At 46.2% G+C, this 12,008-nt stretch overlaps 1 protein-coding gene across 1 annotated transcript in view; it reads right to left on the bottom strand.

Moving 5' to 3' along the window:
• The window catches only part of LOC147751703 (carbohydrate sulfotransferase 1-like), a 202,168-nt gene that overhangs the window by 139,998 nt on the left and 50,162 nt on the right, over nt 1-12,008 (bottom strand). The gene's annotated exons all lie outside the window — the stretch shown is intronic.

Genomic DNA, 12,008 nt, shown 5'->3' on the forward strand with positions numbered 1-12,008 from the left:
TGACCCCCTTTGAAGGCCTCATTGATCTCATTGCCTACGAACACCTGTCAAACAACTGCTTTGTAGAACTAAGACAGCACATTCTGGACAGCAAATTGGCCGACCCCCGGAAGCTGGCTGTTAAGGCCGATCGATGGGTGAGCACCAGAGTCCTCCGAGGTCCCGTGGGAGAGTATGGCCGAAACGAGCAAGGGTCGTCCCGCCAGAGGGGCCAGGGTAGACAGAGGGGACCCCAGACAGGACCTCCCCGAAGCCCCACCAGAAACCAGTCCGGGTCCTCGCCTCCTGCCACAAGGGCAGGGTTTCCCCCAGCTAGACAGGGACCGAGAATAAGAACAGCCTGCTACCGATGTCAACAGACAGGGCATTATGCCAGTGACCCCAACTGCCCCATGCTCAGAAAACCCGCTGCTGCGAACCCCCCGCGCGCGCCAGCTAGCCACAGTAGCACTAAAAGAGGAAGAAGATACAGAGGGTTGGGAACCAGCAGCCGTGACCTTAGTGTCCCTGAGGGATAGAGAGATGGTTCCCGGAGCTCTCCTGCCTGATAACACTGAAAAGTACCGACAGCAGGTGACCATCAACGGATACCGCATAGGGGCCCTCCGAGACACAGGAGCCAGCATTACTGCAGTAAGGGGGCACCTAGTTACTGAAGACCAAATTATACCCCACGCCACCTGCCGGGTGATATCAGCTGACAACTCCATCCGAACCTGCCGAATAGCTCAGGTCCCATTCGAGTGGGAGGGTGTCTCCGGGGAATTATGGGTAGCAGTCCGCACCGAGATGCCCGTGGACTGTCTACTGGGTAACAACCTGGAGAGCTCCCCGTGGAAGCAGGTAGAGCGGAGGACTCACTTAGAGATGGTGGGCCTGCCCGAGTGGGCCTGCGTGAACACACGATCCATGACCGCCCGAGCCTCCGCCCCCGAGGGGTGGAACCCGAGAACCCTCGCCCTGTCCCCGCCGAGCCGGAGGGCAGCGGGCGAACCGAAGGCCTAGACCTTTTTCCCAGCGAGAGCAGTGACCCCGACCCAGGTTCCCTGGGCCCTGCCGATGAATCAACCCTGAACACGGACGACCTCCCCGAGCTAGCCCAGTGGCGCCAGGAGGGGGGGCCCTCTCGAGAAGAGTTCTGCCTGGAACAGACCTCCTGCCCCTCTCTAGTGGGGTCGCAGCAGCAGCCCGCCACCCAGCTTGCCGGTGACCAGACCGGCTCCCACCACGTCTATTGGGAAAACGGCCTACTGTATAGCGAGTAAAAGTCCGCCGAACTAGGGTCAGCCCGGGTGCTGGTGGTACCCCTACGTTTCCGCGGCTTTCTCTTGAACCTCGCCCATGACGTGCCCTTGGCGGGACACTTGGGACAAGAAAAAACGTACCACGGTCTGGTCACACATTTTTACTGGCCCCACATGCGCTCCAATGTGGAGGCCCACTGCAAGTCCTGCCCCACATGTCAGGCGAGCGGAAAGAGCGGCAGGAGGCGCAAAGCTCCCTTCCAACTCTTCCCCGTGGTCAGTACCCCCTTTGAATGGGTGGGAATAGACTTTGTGCGGCCCCTTGACCCCCAGACCTCTTTAGGCCACCGGTTCAGCCTTGTCCTGGTAGACCATGCCACCCGATATCCCGAGGCCATGCTCCTTCGAACGGTGACGGCCCCCGTAGTGGGGCGGGCCCTCATGGGGATCTTCTCCCGGGTGGGATTCCTGCGAGAAGTAGTGAGCGACCGAGGGACGAACTTCATCTCCAAGTACATGAAGTCCCTCTGGCAACAGTGTGCGGTGACGTACAAGTTCACCACCCCATACCATCCCCAAGGTAACGGCCTGGTTGAGCGGTTCAACCGCTCCCTCAAGGGAATGATTGTGGGTCTCGAGGAGCCCCTGAGGTGCAAATGGGACGTCCTCCTTCCCTGCCTCCTGTTCGCGTACCGAGAAGTTCCCCAAAAGTCCTTGGGGTTTAGCCCTTTTGAGCTGCTCTATGGACACCCCATGCCGGGGCCCCTCAGCCTGGTCAAGGAAGGGTGGGAGACGGCGTCTCTTTCCCCCCTCCAGATGTGTTTCGATACATTCTGGCCCTCCGAAACCAGACTCGGAAGTTCCGAAAGCTGGCCGAAGCCAACCTCGAGGCCAGTCAAGAAGAAATGAAAAGGTGGTATGACCAGAATGCCACTCTGGTCGAGTTTCAGCCGGGACAACAAGTCTAGGTGATGGCCCCTGTGGAACCTTGTGCCCTGCAGGACAAGTGGACAGGGCCATTCAAAGTGGTGTAACGAAAGAGCCAGGTTACCTACCTCATCGATGTCCAGTCCCCCAGGAACCCCTTGTGGGTCCTTCATGTGAACCGCCTTAAACCCCACTTTGTGCGGTCCGAGTTGAGTTTACTCCTCGCCACCGAAGACGGAGCAGAAGAGGACACGGATCCTCTCCCCGATCTCTTGTGTACAAAGGAAAAAGATGGCTCCGTAGAGGGAGTGAGTCTCTCCCCCTCCCTCACCTCCGAGCAGGGCGAGGACTGTCGCCAGCTACTGGGACAGTTCTCGGACCTTTTCTCTCTCATCCCCGGCGTCACCAGTTGGTGCGTCTACGATGATACACCGGGGACAGCCCTCCGGTACGGCACAGAGCCTACCGCATTCCCGACAGAGTGTGAGCCTGCCTCAAAGCAGAAGTCTCCAAGATGCTAGCCCTGGGGGTGGTTGAAGCCTCCGACATCCCCTGGGCCAGCCCCGTGGTTCTAGTTCCAAAGGCTGCTGCCCCCGAGCTGAGGTTCTGTGTGGACTACCGCGGGCTCAACGCAGTCACCAGAACCGACGCTCACCCCATTCCCCGAGCAGACAAGCTCATTGACCGTCTAGGGTCTGCTCGCTATCTCTGCACCTTCGACCTGACCAGCGGATACTGGCAGATCGCCCTGACAGAGGGAGCCAGAGAGAGATCCGCCTTTTCCACCCCGGATGGTCACTACCATTTCCGGGTGATGCCCTTCGGAATGAAAAACGCCCCCGCCACCTTCCAGAGGCTGGTTAACCAGGTACTGGTGGGGTTGGAAGAATTCAGTGCCGCGTATCTGGACGATATTGCGGTATTTAGCTCCCACTGGTCCGAACATCTCCTCCACCTCCGGGAGGTCCTGTTAGCCCTGCAGAGGGCGGGTCTCACCATCAAAGCCAGCAAATGTAAAATCGGACAGGGGCCCGTGGTCTATCTGGGGCACCAGGTCGGGAGCGGTCTGTAGCACCCCTCCAACCCAAGATCGATGCGATCGAGACCTGGGAGGCCCCCACCACCCAGACGGAGGTGCGGGCGTTCCTAGGGCTCACGGGATACTACCGAAGATTCATAAAGGGGTATGGCAGCATCGTAGTTCCCCTCACAGAATTGACCTCCAAAAACCAGCCGAAGAAAGTTAGCTGGACCCCCGCCTGCCAAGAGGTGTTCGAAGCGTTGAAACACGCTATGTGTACTGCTCCTGTGTTACAGGCCCCCAACTCCTCCTGAGAGTTCGTGATCCAAACGGACGCGTCCGAGCATGGCATCGGAGCCGTCCTGTCCCAGGTGAACAAAAAAGGCCTGGATCATCCAGTGGCCTTCATTAGCCGGAGGTTACTCCCTCGAGAGCAAAGGTGGAGCACCATCGAGCGGGAGGCCGTCGCGGTGATTTGGGCCCTGAAGAAGCTGAGGCCCTACCTGTTCGGTACTCACTTCTGGGTCCAAACCGACCACCGACCCCTCCGGAGGCTAATGCAAATGCGAGGGGAGAACCCCAAATTGTTGCGATGGTCCATCTCCCTCCAGGGAATGGATTTCACTGTTGAGCACCGGCCTGGTGTTGACCACGCCAACGCAGACGGCCTGTCCCGATTCTTCCGCCTCAGTGCAGAGAACCCCCAAGGGGATGGGTAGTTCTCTCCGCCTTTCAGCTGGGGGGACGTGTGTTGGACCTGGCCTCGTGGCGTGGTTCCCCCAGATCCTCAGCGCCCCATTAGCTCAGCCGCGCACCCAGAAATCCCTGGTCGTCCCATCCATGTCCGCCCAAACGCTGACGACCAGCCCCGGCATACCCCCGTACTCCTCCCCGGCCCTGCGCGCCAGACACTGCATGGCCCCATAGGCCCACCGGCAGCCATTTCCCTTCCAGAGATCCCTTCTCCCTGGGCCTAGCATGACCCCCAGCCCCAGCGACACTCAGACTCCAGACACGCCAGCCCCCGCTGGGAGGGTGAGGGCTTCCCGAGTGAGAGAAGACAGGGAGTTTCGATTACACCTCCGGCCTCCCCTGAGAGACTGGTTTCTGTCACACCTCTGGCCATCCCCTGGGAGCCGGTTTCGATCGCACCTCTGGCCTCCCAGAGTGCTGGCTCCAGACCCTGCTGGGCGTCTGGGAATTCCCGGACGCATCCTCAAAGATATCAAAGAGCCAACCGCCGGACCTCACCAACGACCAGCCCCCCAAGGCCTAAGACCTCCGCCTGCAAGGGTCCGGACATCAAAGGGCCACTGGACTATATCAAGGCTCGCCCAAGAACTAGCGGGCAGTTGTATCCTGGACAAGAAAGCCCTGCTGATCTGATCGCTGCTGACCCTTGGGGAAAACTGAACTTTGGAACTCTTCGAGCCCTGCTGATGCTGTCGCGGCTCTTCATCGCATCTACGGAACAGGAACATCGGAGCCCTGCTGACCTCGTCGCGGCTCGATCTTGAATCGTAAAGATTTTCATCAAACTTCCCGAGCCCAGCTGACGTGGTTGCGGCTCCTCAAGAACTTCCTAAGGAACCGAGCCCTGCGGACTTTGTCGCGGCCCGAGGAGGTCTCTGGCCTGGCTAGACCATCGACGCTGCCACCACGAACTGAGTAACCCGAAGTGAGTAGGACATCCAGTACGATCTTCATCTCCCGTGTCCCCCCAGCTCGAGGATCCCTGTTACCCGAATTTATGAGACTTTGCGATCCCTCGATTGCCTGTAAATAAGAGTGCCGATTCCTTTTCCTGTTCATATAAAGAACGTGTTACTGAAACCGTACAGTGTGGTGTCCGTTCGTAAGTGTGGTGTGGTCTCAGTGTGTACGATTCATTACTCGAAGTCCTCCCAGGTGGGACCTCTCGTCAAGGCTCGGCATTATTGCAGGAGAGGTGGATCACAGAGCCATCGGGTAGACATAACCTGACCTCTGGGGCCGCCCCTTCTAACAGTAATAGGGTGGGAAGTAATTTAATTGTAATTAAGTAAATATATTTTTTAGTTTTGAATATTGATAATTAAATAATGGTTAAATCACACACGTTCCCTGCTGTTGCACCCTCTGGAGTTGGAATAGTAATTTTTACCCCTATGCTATCCAAACTTTCCCTACTGTTGCATCCTCTGGAGTTAGAATAGTCATTTTAATCTCTACGCTAGCCAACACTTTCCCTACTGTTGCAACCTCTGGAATTGGAATGGTAATTTTTACCCCTACGCTATCCAATATTTATTGTTTTAGTTAATGTAGTGCTTTATTTATTTAAAATTAATTTTTAAAATTAATTATATATAGTTTTGATATTTTTATTTCTATTGTTCTTGCATGTGTATGTATGTATTTATAATTTATAAATTATTATTTACCAATTTATAAGTTATTAGAGTAATTAATTGCAAATATTATTACGTATATATATATATATAGTATATATATATTATATTTAATATGTACATGTTTAATTATATGTAGTACTTATAATTTTAAATGTATTTTAACTGTTTCTTTTAATTATATGTATTTTTTATTTAAATATTATTTTTAAATATTTTTAAAAAACGATAATTTTTACAACAATATTTTTTTCTCTATATTTTTGTACTTACCTTAATGTAGATAGGATTTTGATATTTTTGATGTCAATATTCCACCTCCGATATTTTGACGTTGATATTCTGTCAGTGATTTGAGTGTGTGCCCTGGAAGTTGCTTCAGTCCGGGCTGACCCACACGACGGGTGGTGCTCCAGCCCTTTCAGCCCAAATAGCGCTGGGCACCTGATCAGAAATGTAGAACTCTGAACATCGTAAATCATGTACATATATTCAGATGAGATATTCTGATTATCTGGGCACATGACCTTGCTCAGTGTAGTACGTCAGTATTTTCACCCTAAGTCCCCCAACAAGACATGTCTGCACAACCCCTGGTCTTAAGCAAATGGATGCGTGCATTACCCAATCGCTGCCTGTGCGCGTGGCTTGGGGTTCAATGAACTTCGAGATTTTAGACGCTCAGGCTAAACATTGGTCAGTGTATAGAAGCAAATGAAACAGCGGCCTCTCCAGAGCCTGACAGACGCACGAGAGGAGAGAAAGGTGTTATGCAAAAGGATGGAAAATAGTGGCCGACATTTTCTTCACGATAATGACTGTGGGGATTTATTCTACGGAGAAAAGCAAAGGAACCTTAATGAAGGTCTTAAAGATAGCTTTTATCCAGGGTTGCATAGGAAACACAGATTTAGAAGTTTGGAACAAGAGTTTAATTAAACACTAAAAAAAGTTATCTTAATCAAGAAAGGCTTGCGGGGGGGAAGGGGGTTAGCAAGAAAACAGAGCAAGAAAGCTGGGTGCCTGGAATTGTGTGAGCAACACATAGCGAATTTTTTTTTGCAAAAAGCAGTGCTTTAAAGGGGAAAAAATAAGTGCAGGTACTCATTATAATGAGCTAGAGATGTAGTGAGTGGGTGGGCCTAGGGGTGGGGCTAAGGGCAAGACAAGATGATACTTAACGACTTCTATAATAGTTGCAGCATACACCAAAACATATGATAAATGTGTTTATATAAACAAAGCAGGCTAACTAATTACACAAAATATAAGAGAAATGCAATAATATGTCAACATTTCCTTTTGTTGCAATAGTTGCACCTTCTTAATACCATACTGCTAATTGCTGTTTGGCACCATACTTAATACTTTTGAGCATGTGAGAAGTAAGAAACTGAAAATACCCCCACTTCGAACCAAAGCTCTTACGGCACCAAGCAAATGAAGCAAATTATCATGACCCTCCCCAGAAGATATCTCTTGTCACTTCCCTTGGATCTATCCATTTAGCCTTACATCCTACCATTTACCTGCTGATGTTCACAATTTACCCTTTACATTCTGTTGTCTATTCAGTTTTTCATCCATCATTCAGTTTTTTCACCATTCCGTCTGCCTACCCTTCATTATCCCAACCTATCCATCCATAAACCTATCCATTCATCCTTTCACTCATCCATTTCTTTATTCACACTTTCACTCATCCATCAATATTTTCGCTCATCTATCCATCAACCCTTTCACTCCTTTATAACATCCACCCTTTCATTCTATCCACCCTTACACTCAATCCCTCCTTTCACTAATCCATCAGCCAGTCTTTCATCCATCCGCCCTCTCTTTCATTCATCCATCCAATCTTTCACTTATCATCTCATCATCCGCCCTTTTATCCAATCATCTATTATCTTTCACCCATCCATCCATCCATTCACTCATCCATTCATCCATCCAACCATCTATACATCCACTCTTGCTCACTCATGCATCCACTCACTCGCACACCCACCAACCCTCCCTATTACGTTATTTATGAGCCTTTGTCGCCGAGCAGACATGTACACACAAAGTGCCACTCATACACCCTGAGAGTGTCTTGATTCTCTCTCTCTCGCTTTTTTCTTACAAAAAATAGGCATACAAATGGAGACAAACACACAAACATAAGCAGACACATAAAAGACTCCAGTATGTTAAACGCCATGTTATACTCTTCACCATGGCATTTTTAATTGCCTCTGGCAGGGAACTGCCAGGATTCCTGTGTTTGTGCATATGCAGAGTGTAGTATTCTCTATTGGAATTGTTATGATACATTCTTCTTGTAACATTCTGTATGTGCTCTATGAAACTGTTATAACCTGTCTTCTGCTGGAGGTGGTTGTTCAAGCTGTCTCTCTACAATAAACTTCCTACCAACTACCTTGTCTGCTTACTTGGATTACAACATAAATTTGGCAACGATCGGGATCAAGAAAGAAGATCTGAGAAAGAATCCACGTATTTCTTTAAAATAATTATTTTTTTTCTTCTCAAAACCTTATGGAAGAAGTTGGGAGACAGCGTTCGCCTTTACAGCTAAAGAAAGTAAGAGGTATTATTTCATCTCTTTTATTCCTTTGTGTGTAGATTGCACCAGCGGCAGTTCATTTTGTTTTATGTGCCTTGATTGCACCAGCGGGAGTTGGATGTTCGTTTTCCCGGTTTTCTTTCCTTTTATGTACGAAAGATTTCATAGCCCTATTTAAGACGCTTTTGGTGTTGCGTGTAAAGCTGCATTTTGACTTTATTTTTCAACATACTTTTATTTATTACCAAGTACTGCTTATCTGCCTCAAAAGCGCATTGTTTAAAACTTCCCGAAGCATTGGAACGTGCTCAAGCACTGGAACGAGCTCTGTTTTCTTTCTTCGTCTTCTCGAAGAACAGTGTCATCACACGCGTCTCTTCACAACGCGACCCGACAGTGTGATTGCGTGCACTACGTATTTACGTACGTTTTAACGTGTGCGTTCCAGTGGCCATTTTAATTTTCCTGAGTCATTCGTTTCTATGGTAACTGCCACGATCTTACATCGGTAACTTTTGTTTTTACTTCGTTTTCTTTCTTTTCCTTGGAAATTGCCTTAACGAAGTACTGGAACATTATTTACCTAATATTTTTGTTTCTGAACATCACCTACATTGGATATTATCTACATCTTCTTATCCACATCACAGACTTCGGTGACTACTTTTATTATTTTGTGAAATTATAATGTTATTTCCTCCTCCATGTTAAATGTAATTTTCAATCCTAAAATTTTATTGTGATTTATAATTCATTCTTTACTGCAAAAATGTCAAATAATATTGTTTCACCCGCACATTTTTTGCCCATAGCTGGTGATCCTAAAATGGAATGGGATCTTTGGTATCCAACTTTTCTAGCTTACGTAGATGTTATAGAAGAAGATGGATGTTCCCCAAAAAGGAAATTAGCTTTATTAAAGAATTGTTTAGGAGGTGCAGGACTTAAAGAATTAGAGAACTTGCCTCCTATTGAAAATGTAGGTGCTGGAGACCTGAACATTTTTTGAAATTGTCATAAAGCAATTAAGTATTTGATTTGGAAGAAAAATCAATATTGTCATGGAAATGTTTAAATGTTATTCTAGAGTACAAAAAGAGGATGAATCCATTGAAAACTATGTAGCTGCATTGCGCACTTTAGCAGGTTCTTGTTCTTTTGAAACTATAAACTTTGAACAGGTCTTGAGGGATCAGATTATGATGCGCACAAAAAGTAAAAAAATTCAAGAAAGTCTTTGGATGGGTACTGAATCTTCTCTCAGTGCTGTGTTAAACATTGCCAAGGGTATTGAACAATCTGAATTGTTTGTAAGTGAAATCAGAGGCCAAGAAGTCAAAAACAAAGTAGTAATTCCTGAAGTTTCTTTAGTTAAAACTTTTTCTAACTATAAGAAACCTTCATTTCTTCCTAAAAAAGAGACCTTTGGTAAGGAAAATAAAATTTTTGTTAAAAAATCCCAAATTATATGTTACAGATGTGGAGCCAACGATCATGTAGGGAGCTACAGAGGTTGTCCAGCTTGGAACAAGATATGTATAAAGTGTAAGAGACCAGGTCATTTTAACAAAATGTGTAAGTTCTCACAAAAGGTAAATTTATTGTCTTATGAAGAATGTGAAGGTCTTGAGCAACCTTCTGAAATCAACACTTTATTATGTGTTGGAGATTCTGAATGCAAGGGTTTTCCTACTGACATTATTATTATCAACGGTGAAGAAATATCAATGCTTATCGATTCCTGTGCTTGGTATACTATCATTGGCAAAAATGTGTTAAACAGATTTTGGGGTTCAACGAAATTGCTTCCACCTGATGTACATCCTGGTGGGTATTCTGGAAAAAAATTGACCTTGAGGGGTACATGTGGGCTGATATTAAGTTTAAAGACAGAACAATTAGAGGGAAAGTATATATTGCTACCAAAGGTGCATCCATATTATGTTGTCCTCATCAACATGATTTAGGCATTAAACTTGACCCTAATGCTTCTCCACCAGTATATGTAGTTCCACCTGAAAATGATTTTATTGTTCAATTGAAGAACAAATTTTCATCCATTTTCACTGATGACTTGGGAGTTTTTGTTAATTTTAAACACCGCATTATTCTTAAAGAATCAGCCATTCCCATTCGACATTAGGTCAGAAACTTACTTTTGGCTTATCGTGACAAATTGAAGGTGATTTTGTCCGATCTTGTTGCCAAAAAGATTATTGAACCTGTTGAATCATCACCATGGGTTTCTCCAGTAGTTTTATACCTTAAGAGCAATGGTGAACTTCATTTGTGTTTTGATCTTCGGAGTTTAAACAAGGAGATCTGGATTGACAGGCATCCTTTACCTCATATACATGAGCTTATTTCTACTCTCTCAGGTGCATGTGTATTCTCAACATTAGATCTAGCTAGTGCATATCATCAAGTAGTTTTACACGAAGAATCAACATTTTTACCCACGTTCATTACACCTGAGGGTATGTTCAAATATCGCAGAATGCCTTTTGGTTTAGCTAGTGCAGCATCTGTATTTCAAAGGCTCATGAAAACTGTGTTGGAGGGTTGTGAGGGTGCAATTGCCTTTCAGGATGATATCCTGATTTATGGAAAAAAATTTGAAGACCATGATAAGAACCTTGAAAAAGTTTTTAAATGTGTTCAGGAAAAGGGTTTGACATTAAAATTGTCTAAATGCAAATTTAGACAAAGCAAAGTTGAATATCTTGGCCATGAAATTTCCTCTCAGGGTATTAAACCCAAACGTAATCATATTCAAAGCATAACAAAAGCACCAGCACCATCGAGTAAGGAAAAATTGGTGTCATTTTTTGGGTCTCACTGAATTTTACAGTAAATTTGTCCAGGATTATGCCTCAAAAGTACATCCTCTAGGAGCTTTGTTAAAAAAAAGATGTAAAATTTGTATGGAACAATCTGATTTTGATTTATTGAAACAAGAGGTCATTAATGCTCATTTTTTAAGACCATTTGAGTTGGGTAAAGAATGCATAGTATGTGTGGATGCAAGCAATATAGGTTTGGGTTCTGTGTTGATGCAGAAAGATAAAGGTGAGGAATATGTGGTTTCGTATGCTTATAGACCTTTGCGAGGCGCTGAATACAACTATTCTACCATTGAGAAAGAATTATTAGCGTGCATCTGGGCTTCTGAACATTTCAGACAATTAATTTGGGGAACAAGGTTTCGGCTAAGAACTGACCACAAGCCTTTGATTAACATGTTGGCAGCAGGTGGTGGTGGTAGAACTCTAACTGCGCGTTTAGCTCGGTTGGCTGCTAAATTGCAGGAATTCCAGTGCATAGTTGAGTATGTTCCTGGTCGTTTGAATGTACATGCTGATTGCATGTCCAGGTTACCCTTGGTTAATTCCATCAGTGTTGAAAATTTGAGAAGTGATTCAGATGTAGTTTTTAACATTGATGATGTTAATTGTTGTAATGTTACAGGTCTGTCTGATAACATATCTGAGATTATTTGGAGAGAAGCAATGTGTAATGACAGCAGTTTATCTTGTGTAGTTGATTATTTACAACACGGTTGGCCACAAGAAAGATACTTGTCTGGTGATATTCTATCCTTTTATAAGGTGAAAGATGAACTTATGTTCGATCAGGGTTTCATAATTAAGTGTGACAAGATTATTCCTCCAGTTGTGTTGAGAGAAAAAAAATCATTTCCATGGCTCATGAAGGCCATATGGGTATGTCCAGTACCAAGAGACGTATTCGTGAGTTCTACTGGTGGCCTGGAATTGATAAAATGGTTGACAATTGGGTCAGTTCATGTTCTCCTTGTGCTAAAAGTGACAAAACTGTCAAACCGTTGTCTGTGGACA

This window comes from Lissotriton vulgaris, chromosome 1_1 (genome assembly GCF_964263255.1).
Source record: "Lissotriton vulgaris chromosome 1_1, aLisVul1.2, whole genome shotgun sequence".
Classification (NCBI taxonomy): Eukaryota; Metazoa; Chordata; class Amphibia; order Caudata; family Salamandridae; genus Lissotriton; species Lissotriton vulgaris.